This window comes from Galeopterus variegatus, unplaced genomic scaffold (assembly GCF_000696425.1).
Source record: "Galeopterus variegatus unplaced genomic scaffold, G_variegatus-3.0.2 Scaffold1200, whole genome shotgun sequence".
NCBI lineage: Eukaryota > Metazoa > Chordata > Mammalia > Dermoptera > Cynocephalidae > Galeopterus > Galeopterus variegatus.
Genome location: NW_007727311.1, coordinates 91,411 through 113,959, shown reverse-complemented (window position 1 = coordinate 113,959; position 22,549 = coordinate 91,411). Strand labels below are relative to the sequence as shown.

The window sequence follows — 22,549 nt, the reverse complement described above, 5'->3', positions numbered from 1 at the left end:
GAGATTGCCCAGGAAGGGTAGAAAACAGGGAGGGAGACATGGTATCTCTGTAGGGGGTTTTCAAATGTTAAAGAGAAGGTCTGAGCATTTTAATATGCTAGTAACGAGGAGTCACTAGGCCGGGAGCTGTTGACAATTTGAGAGAGAAACATCTAAGGGAAAATTTCTGAGTTGGCAGGAGGGGTTGATCCCAACGTACACAGTGAGTGATCTGACTTGGACAAGTTCAAAAACAACTTTCCTGTTGCAATGGGAAGGAATGAGAAAAGGATGAGTCTACGTATAGGCAAGTTTGTTGATTCTCCTGAGAATGAGAAGGAAATGCAATCTAAGGAGAGCAAGGGGGGAGAGAAAGGAAAAAAGATTGGGCAGCATTGTGTAGAAAGACTCGGATGGAGAGACATGGGTTTCCGACACATCACTGAGTCACTAGCCAAACTTAGAGACCGTCAGTTCTAGTAACATCCTTCACAGGCTTGTGAGAATTTTATCCAGCAGCCCTTAGAAAGCAAAGAATAGCCCGAGATTATCGGTTGGATTTACCCAAAAGTGGGTTTGGACTAGTAGGCTTATTGAACCACAGACTATAATAGGGAATGAAGTATGAAAGAAAAGGGAAGAAAACAAGAAAGAATGAACAATATATAAGGAGAAAATCAGGAAACCAAATGATTGGAGGTGTCAAAGATGCCGAAAAGTGAGAGCAGTGATAGAGTTGGAAGGACTGAAGATGCTAGTCAGAGACGATAGGAGGTGGCTGGGTTTTACAATATCACAAATACAATTTCCCAAGCTCTACGGTATGGGAATTGGTGAGCGGGAATGTGGAGGTACACATGGATGGAATGGAGGTCAATGAGCTGAGATATTAGAGTGTTGAACGGATTGCCCTTGTGATCCCTGAACTGAAGCAGGGTGATGGGAGGACTAGAGGAGAAGAGGACGTCTGAGAAGCAGATGCCTGGTCTGCAGTGAATGAGATGGACCGAAGAAGCTGGGGGATGTCAGCAGAGAGGACTCAGGTCAACGGATGCTCATACTGTGACTGTCAGTTTAGTCAGTGTAAGCATTGCATGTGATTAATTTAGATCAATATTGGGGAGAGCGTGTGGTCTCACAATAATTTCCCTATTTGTTTTCAGTATCTAATTCATTTATTTAGACTTTATTTTAAAACATTATTTTTTTAATCCATTAGCACTATCTCCCCAGATTAATTTCTGATCTGACAGATACTGGTGAATAGGTCACTGCAAGACAAAAGAAGGAATAATCAAATATTTATCTCATTTCTACTATGATAGGCATGATGAAGGATTTTAAGAAAATAATGAGATATGGCCCAGTTCTTAAAATGTTGACAATATAGTAGAGAAGCTTATTTGATGTAAATAAGGACAACATAATACGATCACACATGTGCTGCACGACAGGGCAGACCTAGAAGCTTTCTGGACAGCATGAGGTGACTGAATAATTTAGGAAACTAAGCAACATTTATGGAAAGAAAAATAGTTGTTCGGTAAAAGAGAAAACTAAAGAGTATCTTCTAATTCCACCTAGGACTTGCTTCACCTCTCCTAGCCACATCGTACTCTGAGTAAGACGCAGCCATACTCCCTTCAGCCAACACCTCCAGTCTGCAAACACTGCATGAAGGTGGGGGAGGCAATGGAAGTTTTCTTTAGTTTGTATGACTTAGGCTGCAGGAGAAGCATAATTTAAGAAACTCCCTGGGGGCTCTTAGTATTTTCCTGACTGAGACAGAATTTTTCATACCATTTTTTAAATGTCCCAGAACTTGTCTTATCCTACTATCTAACAGCTTTCAGGCTTTCAACCAAGAGTAGGACTCTGTAGAGCCCAAACTGAAGTTCTGAAGTGTTTCCTAGAAGCTCCTATGGTTGCAAGACCCTGTGCAAGGCCTCTTGGGGGGCCCAAAGGTAGATATGGTTCTCTGATGGTCCCTCTAATGCCTGTTTCCAGTCCTATATCAGTCACTTTCTGGTATGATTTGGGTCTGAACCAAACACACTTATATGACCACAGTGCATATTCTATATGTATGGCAAGATATTCAAACATGTTGTACCAGAAAGAAAACAAATGAAACCAACCAACCAAACTTATTGAACACCATGATAAGAATCCATATCATATATAAAATGGGTGGCAGGTGGTTTGAGTCACATGGCACCAACCACCAACTACTTGACACTGAGTAATATGAGCCTCATTTTCCCATCTATGAAATGGGGATAAAAGAATAACTAACTCATTCATAATTGTGAGGATTGAATGAGAAGGTATGAAGTGATTTGCACATTACCCACCCTACAGATGGAAGGTACCTATAAGTGATAACAATTATTTTGGGGGAAGGCAACATACAACATACCTAGCTGAAAAAGCAAGCATGAAATCAATCACACAAATCCAAGCACTACTGTGGTAGCAAAACATCTGAGTCTGTTTTGCTACTGAGAAATGAAAGTAATAAAACTGACTCTATGTGTTGTTACAATAATGAAATTAAAAGAGTGACTGCCTTTTAGTAGCTATGTAAGAAAGCAAACTACTGTTCATTTCGATGTTTCTTAATTTATTTTGCATAACCCTTGATCAGGGTTATGAACAGTCATTATTTGTCAAAGCCCACCTTCCTCACCTCTAATATTAGGAATGTGGGATTTGATGATATCAAGGGTAACACACACCTATAAATCGTTACAAATGCACCAGAGGTTTCTTAAAGGATTAGGTGAGTTAAATAGTCCTGGAATAACTAAAAAATACCTTCTGTCTGGCAGTTTTATGGACATTCTGCATGAGCAAAAGAAGTGAACTAAAGAACGGCTTTGAGTGGAAAAATTTTATTTCCTCTCTATACCCACCTAGTCGAAGCCCCTTCCTTGGTTTATTTGATATATTGTTGTTTTTTAATATTTTCCAGAATTACGTTTTCCTCTGCTTTCTCCAAAATGTATTAACTACTTTAAATAGTTCATTCTGTTTCTGGTGTCACTAATGAACAAATTAGTTTGTTACCATAGAATGCAATAAAGCCTCTTTAAATACCAAAATAAAATTGAAAACTCATCATTGAAAAAAAAATTGGTTTTGTCCTTCAAAATATGACTGAGTGCCACAAAGGAATGTGATGATAATTTACTTTCCATCACCTCCACAGTTAACTGAAGAAAAAAAGAGAAACATTTTTCTGACAAGCCAACGGGCAAATCACAGACAAATCTGCAGGGCCAGGGGATAAAAACGGAAGAAAATCTTGAAAAAGCTGAGCTTCCAGTTTCCTCCCACCAGTCTCTGTGAAGGATGACTTCAGTCCCTTTCTTAACTAATTCTGTCACTGTAAAATCCTACAGTCATTCTTCTACACATAAAGGACAAATAAGCTCAAGAGGAGGATCTAGATGCTTTCAGTTTTAACTATTCCCCAATGGTGGAACAGGCAGAATGCCTAAGCCATGTCTTTGTGGCCAATCGGATAGCCGTGTGTCTCTCACGTGACTGCTGCCCCTGTCTTTCACATGGGCTGTAATTTAGTTCAATTCAGAACTGCAGATAGTACAGCTGCCACAGGAGCAGGGATGCCTGAGCACAAGTGGCTGAGTTCCGAGTGACTTTATGAAGCACTTTTCGACCTTTTTCCAGCATGAAAACAGGAATTCTGCACCTGCATCAAGGACAGTCTGGCAGAAGCCTCTGCTCTACCTCTGGAGACCAGGAACTACGGCAAATAACCATTTCGAAATTGTAAGTATATATTTCTTTCCATCAAGTGTACTGATTAAAATAGTTGTATGTCATAAGCATCAAATATTTTTGAAGATTTTTTTTAGGGTACTCTTTTATGTGTGTGTTGAAGGGTATTCAACTGGAAGGAAATGCTCCATGGACAATTGTTGCGTGCTTTATTCTGTGAAAGATAAAAAATTAAAAATAAAAGTCAGGAATTCCAAAGAGTAGCTGCAGGAGGCTGCACACCGGAACATTGCTCCAGTATGCTGCTTTGTTCGTAAGAAAAACGAAGGCACACACATGTACTTAGTTCACTTCTTTTCGCTCTTGATGTCTAATCAGATTTGATCTGTCCCCAAGAAAAATAAAAGACAAACTTTGCTGACTCCACTGACAAGGGCACCCTAGACTCTCCAGACATCTGACAGTTATTATAATTAGCTATGAAAGACTGCTAAGACACTTGGGGGCAAATAGCTCTTAAATTCTGAACAATGGCTTAAGGCCAGGGCTTTCTTTTTATTTATTTTTTAACCACTACTTTTAATTTTCTAATAATGATAGAGACTAAACTGATTTCAGTGTTTCAGTCCACCAAATGTGAAATTAAAGTCCCAGCAGTAAGGGCGACTGAAAGTGGCCAGTGTAAAGACAGACAGAAGGAAAAGACAGCTTTCTGTCTTAGGATCCAGCCTTCCATGTATAAAGATTTTTTTTTTTTTAATTCCTAATAGGGTGGAGTGAGGATGTGGGGGTGGGGAGGAAACATGCAGAAGCTTCTTTATAGAAGAATGCTTGAGGAATAAAATAATTTGGATTTTCTCCTTGCTAGCATGCAAAAGATATGGTTAGCATCTAAGTTACTTACATTCATAGTAAGATTTTTTTGATGGAGTTTCAAACAGAAGCAACATACAAAGCAGTTTTTTTTTTTTTAATTTATGAAATAATTGGAAACAAATGGGGAAGAACGTTCCTGTAATACTGCTTTCTTTTTGTATTCAGTTAGGGTAATCTAGCAAAGCGTTATGCTTTCACTTCTAGAATCATCCAAATCCTTAAAAAGTTATACGCTGTCTCATAAGAATTAAAAGGCAAATCAAATCAATGTGATTATGACTGATGAAGATTTCGAACGACAAAGGCTCCCACAAACAGAGAGTTGGTCAGAAAACATCGCCCTCCTTATTTTTAAAAGAGAATATTAACTCCATCAATTATTGAAAGGAATTATTCAAAGACTCCAGACATAACTAATTATGGCTTAAACAGAGCTGCCAGGGCAGAGCTCGTGTTCTAATTATAAAAGTCCAAGACGTTAGGATTCATTTTTCAAGGAGGGCTTAGATACAAATTTTTGTATAATCTTTTAAAAATACACCATTTTTTTTTTTCTTTGTCTGCTCTCCTGTTATCTCCACCTCCCCCACCGCCGCCCACTGTGTGCTGAGACACCTGAAGGCTAGACATAATGATCAACAGAGCTCCAGCCTGTCTGGACTCCAGCCAGGTTTTTTTCCCCCTTCTACAATCAAGGAGCTTGCACGCAATGCATGCCGAGCCTATTGCACTGCTATGTGCAGATCCGGGATGGAAGTCTTACACATACTGCGGAAAGATTAAAGACAACAATATCCCCTTTCTCTTACCCTAGACAGCCTCGATTCTTAACCCTTTCGTTACCTTTAGCACCAAGACGTCTTCTCTGTTCAAAGGCATGTCTCCAGGGACTTTGCAACTCCTGCACCGTATTACACAGATGCACATGCCTCATCTGGGGTAGAAATCTCATCTGAACAGACCCTGTCAGGATATTTTAGGATTAACAGTGTGCTAACTAAACAAAACATAATTTGCTGGCTCAGGGAATGCGTTGTTGAATGAACTTGAGCTGTATGAAATCTGGGAAAAGTCAAAGGTCTCTGGAAAGGTTTTTGCAAACCTGGCAGAAGATTCTATACCATGCCCGATGATGATGCTGTTCTTTAAGCATCTCTCTCTCTCTCTCTCTCTCTCTCTCTCTCTCTCTCTCTCTCTCTCTCTCTCTCTTCCCCCCTCTCTCTCCACGCACTCAGCCAGGCCATTATATCATTATATCACAGAGAAACCCAGGTTAGCTGGTGATGTCATTACGTATAAAATTTCGCCTTTGTGGGCAACATTTGCAGTCACCTAATTGCCAATGTCTGCTGGGTGTGTGCCCATAGGAAGTTCACGTGTTTGCGGGGTTAACCGACACCCACACGCGAGCACGGTTTTATTTGTCACTATCTCCCTCTCGAAGATGTGTTTCTGGGGCAGTGTGGGCATGTTTATCAAGATGTATGTAGTCAGGCAGAGTTTCCCGGTTCCGGGAAGGCTTGTTAGCAGGCTGGTGGAACATTTCAGAGGTGGCTGAATTTCAATGATAGGAGTAGGATATGGAAACGGTGAACATTCTGAGATAATTTGGATGTAAATGCTACTACTATACTAATACTTATTATGACTTGGTAACCATTAAATCATTTTTTCTTTTAATATTTCTTAAAGAAAGAATAATCTTATACAAATGATTTAGAAATAGTGTTCATTTCATGTGCAAAGGGGTATATCTCTGGATTAGATGATAGTCAGATTACCTTTTTTTTGTGCACTGTGTAGTGTTTGTATTTATTTTCAAGTCTATTTTATGGGTCTTACATTAAACAGTCACTCGCCAAACAAATGTTCAGATTTATTTAATGTACACATTAAAGTACATTATTTTATTTTACTGAAATCAAATAAAACAAAGTTTCATACTTTCACCAAAACACATTGCCAGATTAGAGATGTAAATACAGAACAACTATGTATAAATACTGCACTGAAGTACCAAGTTTTGGTATGTATCTTAAATTAATCTGTATTAATATAGGATGACTGGTGTACTTACCAGTTGTTATATACCAAGTGTTTGATACATAATTTTTAAAATTTTGGAATTTGCTGTTAATACTTTTTATTCTTGCATACCCAAAAAAGGATTTTGAAAGGGTTTTCAAAGCATATGCGTATGAACAACACTATTTATATGTCAACACAAAAATTAATGAGATTCATTTTGCCAATGTATTATGTGATTGTTTTAAAACAAGTGAAAAAAATTGGGGGTTTTTTTGCTTTCATGTTTTTATTGTTAAGAAAAAGATATAGTTTATAGAATTGATACATTTTGTACTTAGGAAAAACAAGCTACGCAAGTTGGGTGATATTCAATGGGATAAGACTCCACGTGAACTAATAAATAACTTTTTTGAGAAATTCTTTAGCCGGGCTCTATAATTTTTATAAAAAACAGTTCTGCGAAAATATAGTGGAGTTCTTGACTGATAGCGAATTATATAATTGCTTTTCAAAGATTAAAAATGAACAAATAATTGGATTTAAATTTCACCTACTTTCTAAAAACAATATATGACGTTGCCCACTGGGGACACAGGTTACTAAGAAGGCATCTTTCAAAGACAAGAAGATAATGGACTTGATTGAAATAGTTGAACTACGTAAGGCCAATTCAAGAACAAATGGTTTTTCACAGCATTACAGAGAAAGAACTATTTACTACAGTACAGTTTATTCTTCTTACACAATGGCAATGATTTATTTGAAATGGCAGAACAAACAATTAGATATACAAAAACAACCAATGGATATCTTAAGTCAGGGAAATACAGTATCAAGATTCTTGTGTTTTATATATAAGAATATTCTTAATCTGATCATTTATCTGAAGACAGCTAAAACCCATACTCTTGTTTAACATATGTTAATGTTATGATCATATATGCCTTGTACATGCATGTAGTATATTTAATGTATATATGTAATACACGTGCATATAGTCTTATGATGCAAAATAATTGCAGTGTTATATTATAACAAGAGGTTTTAAAATGTTCTAGAATATTAACATATTTTAATACAATAAAATTTGGATGGCGGTTTCAACTAGCTATTTCTGTACTAGTAGAAGAGCATGCTCAGATACTGGATAAATTAATGCATTGATATAATTATTTCAGATGCCTCATATCAAGAAATATTTTAATCTTATCAAAAGTTATGATTTAATTTGGGAAACAGTATATAATTTTATATTTTAAAAAAACCCACCTCTGTTTCATACCATCATTAAGCTGATTTCTAAAAGACTCAACACTCATAATTTCTCTTTAAAAAAAGAGAGATTGTTTTTTTTAAAACTTAGCCTTTAGGCGCAGGGTCTAAAATTATTGTGAGTAGATGTCTGAATACAGTGTGCAGAGAGTGCCCAAGAACCTCAAACTGCGATGAGAAAAGAAAGGAAACTCGTTTGGCTTCTTTATGCCTCAAATTTTATTCCCCCAAGCCTCCATGCAGACAACACTCGAAATTAATTTGAGTAAAAACTATCAAAGTTATTTTCACAATTTTCAGTAGATTCACAGTCCTGTTGATACCCGCATGCAGGATAAGTGTTCTAAAAGTGATTGAATGTTCCACTGCCTGAAACTCAGTCAAGCTCAGTGAGGCGCTGGGGTCAAATGGGCTCATGAATCACAGATAGGAAATGAACTGTGTATTGCATATTTGGAGGGTTAAAAAGAAACCTTTTGGGATATTTTACCGTAAACAGATTTGGGGTTGATTTTTGGCACATCTTTTTTAAACTTTAAGCCTGCAGTTCAGCTGAAATAACTTTTTATATGTATAGCTAAGACCAGATGGCCACGTGCTCCTTTCTTATTTAGATGAGACTTTTCCTTTCAATAACATCTTTCTTCCTGACCTGCTTAAAAATTCCAGCGAATGAAATCAGCACAGGATTTTCAATTCTAATTGACCATGTGCAGAGGAAGGGCCAGTAGAGAAATGAGTAGAGGCATTGTGAGGCTCACTGCCTCAGTTTTGTCTTTGTGTTTGGCCTTTACTAGCCAATCTAAACTAATTGAAACATTTAATTTTTATTCATATTATTATAGTTGCAATATTAGTCCTCAGTGAAAATTATTTGAGTTGGCTCTTTCTGTCATTTCATTACAAGTAATAAAAAATAGTTATTCACTTACACAGCCTCAACTAACTGGTAAGCAATTTATTTGCTAAAAAAATACATTAAAATATTGTTATAATGGTTGGATTAAGATGAAAGAATGTTGATGCTGAAGTTATTTTTCTTGTCACCTAAATAAATCATCATTATTGGAAGACGTGTATGCTTTTTAGCTTTACCATGAAAATATTCACTATCTAAATTTTTTCATTCATTATTTGTATCATCATTTTATAAAGAAAATTTTTTTTTGTTAGATTTGATTTGGACTTAAAAAAAATCAAGAATAGAAGGTGATCTCCAAATACAAATAGCTCAGGGAAATATGTATACTTTAAAAGTAAGCATCTAAGTTTCCAGTTTTTTCTTTTCTTTTTAACAAATTCTTGACTCAAATAATTATCTTTATGATTTCTTTATTCCTGCAGAGTCAAAGATGTTTTCCTTTTAAAAATTTAATTTTAGAGTGGTGAAAGTGTTAGATAAAAACTAGTTATCCTGATGCAGACATAGTTTGGCTAATAAAGATGGAAAAAAACATGAACCAAAGATGCATGTTTTGAAAATACGTAATAAAGATAAGAGAAACTCCAAATTAATTACCAGTGTCATTGAAAAATACTGAAGTGGCCTCAGCAACACTATGTCTGATTTGGTATTCTTTGCTCATTCTTCTTCAGGTAATCTCAAGCAAATCTATTAGTTGTTAAAAATGTGATGCCTTCTCAGATGCCACACTAGTGCAATTATTTAAAAAAATGCAAGTCCTATACATGACAAGATCAATTAGAATTTATTTGCATCAAAATTACACAAAAATTGAACTGTGGTTGCTCATGGTATTCACAACTATGAAGGCATATTTTAAGTGACTGACATATTAAATCAATTCTTTATGAACCTTGTAAAATTTAAATTTCTGAGATCATCTTATATATATTTTCCTGAGTCAATTTGTGCTATCAAACTATGCCTTTAAATATCTATATTGATTAGTACTTTTCGTATTTGATGATTTTCCCACTGATTTATAAATTATAAAAATAAATTAAAAAATAAATATATGGCAGTGATTTAGCCAATTGTTGTTTTCCTACCGCAAATGAATAAAATATATTTAGAAACGTAAGAAATCAAACAAAGTAGGTACAAAAAACCCAAGCATAATATAAAATGTAAGGTATTCAATTATACATATTTCTAGCTTAGTTTTACTTTCAAAACAACAGATTTTAATCAGTAATGAATCTAATCCTGTATGTATGAGGTGATGGATAATGCGATCTTGGGAAAAATTATCAAAATTACATCGGTGTTGTGATTTTAGATGGTTGACGCTCAGATGTTCTAAACAGATAGGTTTAAATAAGGAATAGAACTCTGAGCTGCTCCCATTTTCTCCTTTTCTGTGTTACTCTGGAAAAATAAGCAGGTCTTGATTCTGCAGGATCACAGATCATCACAAATATTAAACAAAATAACAAACTTTTTATTTATCTTCGAAGTGAGTTTTGGTATTTTCGTTTGTGTGGGGTCATGGTTGAGGTTCACTACTCTATTCGCCTTCGTGGATCCTGATTCTACAGGTGAACAGCCCAAGAGAAATTATGATCAGTTATGGAAGCTTTGCAGCTGTGCAAAATGTCTGCCCTGGCCATATCCCCTTTCCTGTTCTCTAAGACTGTGATGATCAGTCAGCGACAGCGATCCTTGGGAAATCCAGGCCTCCTTTAACTCTCCCAGGACACCATTTCTATCTGTCGTCTCATGCTCCCTGTGAAGGACCCTTCCCCAGATGATAGCACACTTCTGCACAGTTGATACTGCCCACCCAGGCTGCTGTGTTCTCAGCCAGTTCTGCTTAGTTAGGACTTTGCCTCACCCGTAATTGTGTGGCTTATGGTTCACAAGCAGACCTGTTTTTTTGTTTTGTTTTGTTTTTTAAACTTTATATTTTTAACTGGTTAAAATATAAGCGAGGTTAACAGGGTAGATGTGCCATCAGAAGGATAAGGTAGGGACAGAGCAGATGTCTTCGGCATTCTGAAAATCTGCAGTGTTGTAAACAGAATAGTACAATTACACTGTATTGGACTGGTCAGCTCTCACTTCTGGCTCATGAAGTCTGCCCACGTCAGAGGGAAGTCTTCTCCCAACTAACGCACTTGAGGTGGACTCTCAATTCGTTCTTGTGGTTCATACTTGATTTGGTTTATTTCCTGCAGGGAAATTAGTGTTTTAACTTAAAGGGACTAACTTCTCTTTTAGTACACGTTAGACTGGAGAAACAAAACGCAAGTATGAAAAGTGGAGATTATGTCAATAAGGACATGAAAGTATAAACTGTATCACATAATCTGAAATTAGGAGAATAAGTCAAAAATTAGTTATAGACATTTTCATCATACATATGAATTATCTAGAATACCACATGTAAAAAAACGCAAGTATGAAAAGTGGAGATTATGTCAATAAGGACATGAAAGTATAAACTGTATCAGATAATCTGAAATTAGGAGAATAAGTCAAAAATTAGTTATAGACATTTTCATCATACATATGAATTATCTAGAATCCCACATGTAAGTGTAACCTCTGTGTGATGAGAAACCAGAAAAAAAAACCCAAAAATAAAACCAAAAATTCCTTTTAAGGTTTTAAGCATTAATATAAATTTATAACCTTAGAAACATTCATGAAAGAGACATATTGCACTGATTCGTATAATTGTTTGATTGCCTTGTGGCTATCAGTCATATACCAGGATATTATTCACAATATATTGGGAGAAAATAATACAGACAGCCACTACTCTGATTATGAGTCACTTTACAAGGTGCCTTTTGCCCTGAAAAGAGTTAACAATTTAAGCTGACAACGGTGACTATGAAGAAATTCATTCTTTAGTTAGTCTGAGGACAGACAGGGGTTAATTTCTTAAATCTCTGTGAAGGGGGGGCGGGTGGGACCCTGGAAGATAAAAACCAAACCAGAGACTAATCTGCTAGTGATTTGGTTGTATTTATGGATTATACTACATGTTGAAAAGAGGAAAATCGGAGCTGTAAGATGACGCTGCAGGGGTCGTCTGGACTTTTCACTGAGTCTGAAGTCTGTTGAGTCAATGCTTATTAAAGCCTGGTTTTGACCTTTGCCCTCCATACTCCTCCCTGTTCCAGGTGTAACATTTTTGCAAGTGCTTTACCATTACTGGACTCTATGTGCAAGCTTCAATCTGTGGATGAAGGGAATATGTTGAGCATAAAAAATAATCCAGCAGTTATGATGACCACATTAAAAAAAACGTTAAAATCTCTGTTAATTTACATCCCCTTCCTTTCGTAATTAATGAGCATTGAACATAGCTCTTCTTCAAGATATAACTAAAGCTATTCAAGTGCAATTTATATTTAAAGCAAATTGGTATATTTGTTGTTATAATAAATGTTTATAAGAATATATCTAAAACAGTGATTTCTATCTAAACTAATTCTCTTTGAAGTTGTCATGGAAAACTTTATGTAATTATTTAAATTTTCACACATACACTCTTAGTAACACCTGAAGCTCTTATGTTCCAGGCTTATATTTTGTATAAGAATTAATTTTACTTTTGAAAACTGTATTAACTGAGAGGAAAAAATACAAAATACTCTAGTATTTTCAGCAAAACTTTTTTACTACGACATTCTATTAAGTATGTTTATGTACTTACATTGTTTGATAAACAAAAATCCATTTATACATATTGCTTAATAGATATTTTTAATAAGACAGCCATGTTTATGCCTCTGAAATCTCATGTTAGATAACATCCATGAAACACATAAAGTGACTCAAAATTAACTATATAAGACATAAAAGAGGGAAATAAAGCTATGCAAGTATTGGACTATATTAAAAAGATTTAAAGTTTTATTTTATTTTTCTGATGACTTTTGTTTAGCAGACAGTTCTCTAAGTTACATAAATTCACTCACATTAAATACAGGTTTTGGAATTCTGAAGAAAATGAAATCACTAACAAGGAAAAGAAAGGTTTTAAAATTTTCTCAAGGAGTAATATATACACATTTCTTCTGGCTAGAATTACAAAAATAAAAAAAAACTTCATTTTTAGTTTTGAAATGTTTTAAACTTCACAGAAAAGTAAAAGCAATAAAATATATACATGCTGATGTTTTCACCACCAAGATTTACAATTTTTAATATTTTGTTCTATTTACTCCAAACCATGAAAAAAAACTATTTATATACAGTTGAAGACCCCAATTTTCATTCCACATCCTGATTTACCTCGGGCTGCAGAAGTAATCACTCTCTTAAAGTCGGTAGGTCATATTTTGTAGTTCCATTTTTACACTTTAATCACTTATTTATCAAAAACAGTAAGAAAAGAATGAAGTATCAAATATGAATAGATGTTTTTAGATTTATCTTACAATTATTGGTATTTTTTAAAAAGGAACATATTCGTTGGAAACCATATTTACTTATGCATTTTTAGTTTAAAAACCATCATGTTGATTAAATATAAAGAGTTAAGTTAAAAGATTTTCTTCCTGCCTTAACTAACTTCCATGGTTGCAGAAATTGAGAAAATATGCCTTTTGCTTTGTTTTTATTCACATTCTTTAGAATTGAGGTTTTTAATTTTAACTATTCTCATATTACAGAAGAGATCGGTAAAATGATTAAAATGTTATACTTTAACGTTATCTCTGTTTCTTCCATTTTATTCTTTTCATAAGTGAGCATGCATTATAGTTAGCTTATATATGGATATTAATTTTTTATATTCCAAACTGTCACAGTGTATTGTAAGGATGCTTATTTTAAAATATCCTAAGGAACCACAAAAATTGCCTTTACGTTGGTTCACTCAAAAAAAAAAAAAAAATCAGCAATATGGTAGTTAAAGAAATGAGCATTGGCATTAGGATTGAAAATATCCTAAGGAACCACAAAAATTGCCTTTACGTTGGTTCACTCAAAAAAAAAAAAAAATCAGCAATATGGTAGTTAAAGAAATGAGCACTGGCATTAGGATTGTTTTTTCCCCCCCTTCATTTGGATGCATTTCTGAAAAACTGTACTGCAACCAAGATCCTTATTTGAATACAGTATTACTACAGATTTGCATAAACTGTGTGCTGATGCATTGCCACGTAGACCTCTTAATGCTTCTGTCTCTGCCAGAGCATCAGAGTAGAAATCTGCATTAGCACCTTTACTGTCATGTGTTATCTTAAACATAAAACACAGAGAGAAATCTTCAGCAGTACATAAAGGTGGGTTTAAGTGTATTTTTCCCCTTATAGTTCCCTTACTAATTAAATTACTTAAGTAGCAGTATATTAAGAGATACCTATAATCAATTTAAAACTTAAGTCAAGATCTTGATGCCTAAAGGGAAAAGATGCAGCTAAAGAACCTGGGTTAGATACTTGAGATTGCTATCCACCTCAACTATCTTGAACTTGCATTTATGAACTACATGTTATTTCTAGATTGAACAATTAGTATCCACTAGTAAGTGTTTACTCCAGGCAATGTTTGGGCTAACATTGTCTGAAGATTAAGACATTGAGCATGAAAGACTGTGTTTTTTTTTCAGGTTCAAACGAGAGTATATCAAAGCCCTCAATAAATGTGACTCTGAAATTTTCAAATAAATATACATTAAAAACAACCTGGTATAATGATTTCAACTATACTATTTTTTAAAAACAACTTATTGCTGTACAATATACTTAAAATTATTTCTTCTGTAAGTTTTGCAAACTAAATCATTGATTCAAAGCCATCACATTTTTACTATAAAATAAATTCAAGAGTATGGAAAGCTGGTATTTAAAGGTTCTCTTCTTATAATTTGGCCAAAAGAACTGCAAATATATTCACCAAACATTTATTTAACTTTTTCTTTCTTTTCTTTTTCTCTGTCATTTATCAACTTCATTAGCCTTCAAACTACCAATATTCTTTCCCTTCATGTAATTACACAGTCAGTGTCACTCATTTGAGCCTTTTTTATTATTATTTCTCCAAAACTCTGGCCAATTCATTAACTACCTTTCAGAACTGCTGTGTGTATTTCTCATTATAGTCACACAGCAAATAAGAAAAGCACTGGGTAAGAAATGAGAAGATACTATATAGTTGGGTGACTGTCTTTAGACCTCAATTTCCCTATCAGCAAATCAAGGAAGTAGGGTTAGTGAATCTCCAAGGTCCTCAGACGTATCTCTGCATGATTAACTAAAAATGAGACCATTAACAATTGATGGATTCTGAACTCTCAAAATAATCTCTATGGGCCAAACGGTCCATCCTATTCCATTCTTCATCTGAATCTGCTGATTTCCTGCATAAAGTACCTTATTTAAAATTACATAGTTTAAGGGGACTTAGATAATTCTGATAATGCATTTTACTGGTAAGCAAAGCCGAGAAAACTACATGGTCACTTATTTGTAAAGATCTTTTTTGGGTAGCAATCATTTTCTGCAAACTCTGTAATAATCTGGAACTGTTGGGTAGTACACAACAAAAGAAGGGACTCACTGCAGGATAGATCTTAACTGTTATTACTGAAAACACATGATATGACTGTAGGGGTTTTCCAAATGCTAATTCAGACATTAATATTAAGAGTCACAAAATGGACACCCTCAAGGCATTACCAAATTTATTATGCTTTAAATTAACACGACCGCTATTTTTATTTCAGGGAGGTTGATCATTGAGTGACTGTTGAGGAACTGCCCACATTTTTACCCTGAATTTTATCAATGCAAACTTAGTTAGATTTCTTACTTATGACCAAATTAAGATAAGTTATAAATTCTCTTGCTAATTCAGATTATGCCTTAGGTTTAAACTGTGACGTACATACACTGAACTGCCATCAGAAATGAATATAAGGAATTGAACTTAAACAGTTTCAAATGTCAGACATAGGAATAATATTAAAAATCCAAAAATCAAGAGTACAGCCTGAGTAACAGGAGTTACTCAGTCCGTGGAAGAAAATATCACATCAAGTGAGTTAAATATAAAATGCATTACAAAAAAATGCACTTGAGGTATAAACAGTTGTAACTATATTGAGAATATATTTCTACTGAAGTCTATAAAAGATTTCATTTACTTAGGAAACTGTAATCAACAACTATTCAGATCTTGGCTTACAGCAGACAATTAGAAACAAATTTCTTAAGCCTATTTGTCCACCAAAATTATCTCTGCCTCTAGTATATTCTATAATCAAAAAATAGATCCAAATTAAATTACTCTTTTAGGTATCCATATCATACAAAAATCAAATTTCTATCCGTAATATAAAAAGACAGAAATGTCTGTGATTTTCTTCATCCTTCTTTTCAAAAAAAAAAAAAAAATCTGTTTAATCAAATAGTCAAACAAGCCTAATCTTTAGATCGGGGAAATGAAGAAGGAAAAGTAAAAGATGAAACAACATATTATACTGAATCTAGAAAGTAGCTTCTTAGTTAAAAATGTAAAATTAATTAATGAAAATCAGGTAGACTTTCAGTAATATTTACGTATACCAAATTTGGATGTTGTTTGTCGTTGTGTGAGGCTTTGATGCATCTACCCTATGCACATATCAATACATGATACATTATTAATGATCACATTTCAACTGGTGGAGAAAACTTTAATTCTATAACTACTGTCAATGCAAAGGTAAGTTTGTGAATCTGAATTCTCCTTCCAACATTTCTTGAAATGGGATGTTAAACACAAAGGTAGAACCGATATAAGAAATCTCAGTGCCTAATTAATATGCATAAATAAAATATAACGACATTATTATGATCAAAATGTGTTGTTTTTTTTTTTAAGGTCGTTGTTTATTCACTAGAGTCAAATCTCAGAGTTCAAGAGTTTAATGATGTAGTTTGTGAAATACTATTATTTTCTGCCAGAGAAGTGCTTTAGAAATTATGAGAAATCAAAGAAACTGAGGCCTGAGAAGAGAAGCATATAGTGAAAATTCATGGAGTAAATTATCTAGAGTAAAAAGTATAATTTTTTTGATTTCTCAGGTCTCTTCTTAAAAATGACTGGTTAAAAGGAAATATAAAGAGCTCAGTGGGCCCATTTGATTACAAACATTAGCTCTGATAGCAGTCCTGCTAAAGGAGAAAGCTGAGCAATTCATTTTCATAAGAAACGTCAAACTTCCTACAGAAGCACTAGACCCCTTTGTTGCTTAGTTTACCCATCTGTAAACAGGCAGAACAACACACACCCTATATATCTTATAATACTAAGGGACATATTAAGGGCTTACTACCACTAAATTGTGCTACTATGTATCAACATCTAATTTTCATCAAAATTTCTATGAGGTCAGCCTCATTATTATACTATTTTGGAAATGCGAAAACTTAGAAACAGGGTGGCTGAGTGATAAACCTTAAATTCTATAAGGCCTGTAGAGTAGGACCAGCATTTGCACCCAGAGACCAGATAGACTCCTCACTCATGCGTCTAATTGTCTTGCTCCATAGTTTTCTCCCATTTTTATCTGGAAACGTGATAATGGATGGGGGGAAACATCAAAGTAATAAAGCACTTATCCAATGCAAAGTGGTATTAATCCTAGAAAGGATACTGGCCCCATCTCACATTATCATGGGTAATTAATATTTTGATGTGCAGGTCTCCAATGAGTTCCATTACACGGAGGATTGAGATAGAGTATATATATAAGCACCTTGGAAAAGCCCATTTACTTTACTTATTTATTTAAAATTCTTATATACTGAACCCTCCTGAAAGTCATCATAATAGAATCTGACCTGTGTGAATAATACACCTTTTATTTCTAGACCAGTTAAATTTATGATATCGGTTTGTTCTCAGTCATATTCGCCTGTGGTTCATCAATTGTTTCTATCTCCTCTCCTTATTCAACATGTTATATTCTGCTATTCCATCTAAATAGAAGTAACACCTCAAAAAAAAGTATGTCAGTAATGGTTGCAAATTTAATAACTAATCTCAGCATTTTAGTAAATGTGCTGAGCTTGTCTACACAACAGTACGCGGTAACTCAGAAGTTCAGCCTGCAGTGGCTTCCATCCAAATTAATGGAGCCAACAATAATCCCTACGAAAAGACAAAATTGAATTTAAAGACAGTTCTATCGGATTGTTACAATGTAGTCATTTCATAATCTATCTCAAATGTTCATTGAATGTTAGCTCTGGGGAAGACATTGGGCCGCAACATAACTCATGTTCTCATGCTTCAAGAAAGAAAATCTGTAGACAACCTCAGTCTTGGATTAGGGTTAATGGGGGTCTATCAAGGATACAATTTTGTACTTAGAAATCTTAAAAAATCTCTCACTTCACAATTTTTTTCTCTTTGTGTTTTCTAAAATTTCCGTAAACAACTAAATTCTGGTTCAGTTACAGACATGGTTGGATTCACAATAACTGTTCTCTTGACACTTAAGCATTAATCAACTGCATGTTTCTAGATGTGAAACTGTGACTCAAATTGACTTCTCTCTTGGGGGAGAAATGTAAGTCATTGCCCGAAAATTGGCTTGTTAGTTCCTAGCTTTCTAAAAAAAAAAAAATAGTTCTTGATTTTATGTCAGGTAGTGAAACTCACTATATAAACTCACTTATTTCATAAACAATAGCAGTGCATTTTTCATTATGTGCTAGATAGATCTGAAAGAATTCCTACTGTGCACATTTTTTATTCACTTGAAAATGTCTTTGAAGGCATCCACTATAAGACATGTACCTAGTATGTCTATGTGCAGTGTCAGCCCACTGTGGTAGAACTTTCATGAAAGATCAAGGCTGGAAGATATTGTGGCAGTTTGTCTGCAGTACTTCTCCAAATTCCAAGAAATTCTATGTGCAGTGTCAGCCCACTGTGGTAGAACTTTCATGAAAGATCAAGGCTGGAAGATATCGTGGCAGTTTGTCTGCAGTATTGGTCCAAAGTCCAAGAAACTCTGTTAGACTTGAAGTTTTCACCTAAAGTCATGTTGGCTTATCCTGAAGAGGTGCTATTATTTATCCCTGGAAAATAAGTACTCTGATCAGTCTTTTAAATGTTATTGAATAATCACTTCAAAAGTGTTTTGAGAAACTCTCGTTAGACAACTACATATTTAAATACTTGTTCACAACTTTCGTCTAGTTTTCTCTCTAACCTTTATATTCGTAAGGAATTTTTGAGTCATTCACTGAAATACTCATGTGTTGTTATGGGTTTTTTGCTATCCAAATAAAGAGTAAAGGTAAACTGCTATTGTGTCTCTGAGGAGTATACAGCAAAATGGGAGATGAGGACCAAAGTGCATACATAGTCCATTGTCAAGGTGAAAAGATAGAGATCTCTGGGCTTCTTTAATACCTAATTCAATACCTACTTATTAAGCATTATTTATTCTAAACACTAAGCTATACAGGTAGGAGGATATCAAAAACATGAGAAAAACTATTCTCCACAATCAAGGTATTCATCATCAAGTTGATTCAAAATAAAATTAAAAAGTATGCAAGATAATTACTATTATTTTATATTCAAAATATATGCTCATTTAAAAAAAACTATCTTCTCTCTCTGCTAAACATTAGATTGTAAAAATCTTAAATTTGAGGATGGCAAGCTTCTGTATCTGCACCATCTAAAACGGGCAGAAATTTCAAGAAATTATGTTTTCAAAATGTTTCTCATTCAATAATTTTCAACTTAATTTATGTTTATAATGGTGACCAGAGGAATAAATATTCTAAAGTCTTAGAACTGTAAAAATAAACACTAACTTATATTTAGTACAAAACTGGAATAATATGTCTTTATTAATTCCTAAAGTGTTTGAAAATGAGAATCCCATAATTAATCAAATGTATCAGTTTATCTTCAGAAAAAAATAAGCATTTCTGTATCAATGTTTCTTGTTTTGTGTAATTTGTAGGGGTATTTTATTAGATTAGGTAATTACTGCTTGCTTTGACAATTTAGAAAAATGTGATGTCATTGTTAGTTGGTTAAAATCATATTTTCCTCAATTCTTAAAGCATGTGTATGCCATGGGAGAAAAATATCACCAAGCAGGGTTATCATCTATGTGATCAAACAAGTAACTTCTGTAGGATATTCGTTCCAATAAACCTACAGGCATTTGGAAGAGCTCAGATACAGCCCAAACAACAACTATAATCTTAAAATGTGTTTATGTCAGTCTCTGTTTTCCAAGATCTATCTTTGTCAAACCAATGATATCATTTAGAGTTTAAATGGGCACAGCATAAGCACAATTAGCATAAACACTGACTACAGGTTCTGGGTTGATTCAGTCCCACCTGTGATTGCTGGAGAATCTTCAGGATGAGGATTGGCCTCCTCTTGTGGCTTCAATACAGCCTTTTCAGCAGACCTGAGAACCAAAAATGTAGTGGTCTCAGAATCATTTCAGAGCAGAAGTGATAGGATACCATGATGCTCGTGGAGCTAGACAGATGGAGACAGACTATCCTCACCAAACTGTGATTTCTGGAATGGCTTGACGCTCATAGCAGCAGTAGCTCATGGATTTTAGGGAATTGTTCATCTGACCATTTCCAATTGGCCAGTGAATTCTCGCCACTTGTCACCTTGCAACTTGGGCCTATGTTTCTTAGATCTTTCTTCTAATCATTGAAGTCTCATATTAATTCCATCCTGTTCATCAGTGTCACCATCATCATCTTTCTACGTCCCTTCCATGTTCTGGGAAAATGGGAAGGGACTTTGACTTTTAGTCATCCACCATCAACTTCAAGGGTATTTATTTGAGCCAGATGACAGAATCATACTTTCTAGAAATTGCCCACATCAATGTCATGGGTTTTGATTCTCTCTGGGGATGGACCTGGAAGGAGATGTGGCAAATGAAACTTCTGAAAATATTTTAAGCTAAGATCGTTTCCAGGATAGCATGGATGGAATTGTTTTTATAAAGAAAACAAAATTTCCAAGAGATAGCAAAGCAATACATTGTGAGGACTAAACAGAGGCTGTGCGTGGGGTGCTCTGACCTGGGATCTGGACGAACCTGGAGAGACACTCAGAAACAATAGCTACTTTTCTATTTTGGCCATATAGACTCAGGTGTGCAATGCCAGCTCTAAAGAGATTTCAAGTGCCATGAAAGGCAGCCTCTGGCATCGTATGCTCTTATCTCATTTTTGTGGAAGTGACACTTCAGCAGGATTCCCGGTAGCTATGATAACAGCTGCCATGGTGCTCCCCCCCGAGGGTGTCGACCCTTCCTGCTGACACAGCCGATTCTCCCGAAGGAGGCCCTCAGTACCGATATGGGTCTTTATGAGCCACCTCTAAAGTGTTGACTGTGACACCGGTATATTCTCAGATTATGTTTTTGGTTCATTACTGTATCTCTTTGTCCCCAATGCAGCCAGTTTTAAGAGTTTTGTCTGAATTGCCATAGCTTTTGTGGTTCAACATTAGATGCTAGAGCAGTGTAGGGTTTTCAATTGCCGAGACAGTATATGAGAAGGTAGATTTTTATTCTACGTTTGCCTTAATGGTTTTTCTCATTGGAGAGAAATACCACCTCTGAATTAATGGGAACACTCAAGGAAGGAATAAAAGAATTCATAAAGCAGGACCAGGGCAGAGCCATCAACCTCTGCCTTGATACTTGATGTATTTAAAAGGAATGAGGAATTAAAAGGTTTTGTAATGGCAGCATTTGTCAGTTCTGTAAAATGGCACAGTCTATGGTAAAACATAAAAAAAGAAAGGTTTGAAAGCTGTTTTCTTTGTTTTTGGTTAAGTTTATATTCCCTAACAGAGCCAAGGAAAGTATCAGATAGGCGTTTGCTATCAAAAGTCTTAATCGGCATTCATCTGATTTATCCTAATTTAGGTACAGATCATCATTTCACTTCAGAGAAATGGCANGCATTCATCTGATTTATCCTAATTTAGGTACAGATCATCATTTCACTTCAGAGAAATGGCATGTCAGCACAACTAATTGAAGGAACTGATTTAGGTTGCTTACAGAGAAAAATAAGTATGTGTCACATTAGTCCCTACTAGACATGTATTTCTGAGTCAAAATTAAAAAAGAAAATGAGGTGTCATAGTAACAGTACAAAATATAGGTAAACATGTTGGTAAGACTTTATTCCCATGCAGAAAACAAGGATATGGTTGGTTGGTTGTTTCCAGCAATGCATTAGATTGTTGGGTTTTTTGAGGCAGTCAGTAAGTAGCACCCTTCTTCCCTACTCACGATCTGAAATATAATGAAAAGTAAAGCAGGTGGAGACAGAATATGCCCCCTATTACAGCTACAGCTGATTCTTTTGAAGAATGTGGCTCACACCTTCAAAACATATGGGCTGAAAAATTACAGCATGGACAAACTCAACCAAGAGTATGTACCCTCCTGCAGGCAGGACACTCTTCAGAGAGAAAGGGACATAGAAAATGAGAGATAGAGAGAGGGGGAAAGAGAGAAGGAGAGAGAAAGAAGACATGAGGATATGCAGGCTCACATGCTCAGTTTTATCTTCCAAACATCCCAATTAAATGCCTGTCTGGAGCAGAATGAGGAGGGAGCCAGGAATGTCATGTTAGTGGAGCTCACTGCACATGAAAAATCAGAAGTAGGTAAGGAAACTTTTTCCCATAAAGATATACATAAAAGAAAAAAAA

General features: G+C 35.1%; 1 long non-coding RNA gene across 1 annotated transcript in view; it reads left to right on the top strand.

Moving 5' to 3' along the window:
- Window positions 1-3,576: 3,576 nt before the first annotated feature.
- The window catches only part of LOC103592689, a 77,116-nt gene continuing 58,143 nt past the window's right edge, over window positions 3,577-22,549 (top strand). The window contains exon 1 of the long non-coding RNA XR_550677.1: window positions 3,577-3,774. This is a non-coding gene — a long non-coding RNA (uncharacterized LOC103592689). The remainder of the gene's footprint in view (window positions 3,775-22,549) is intronic.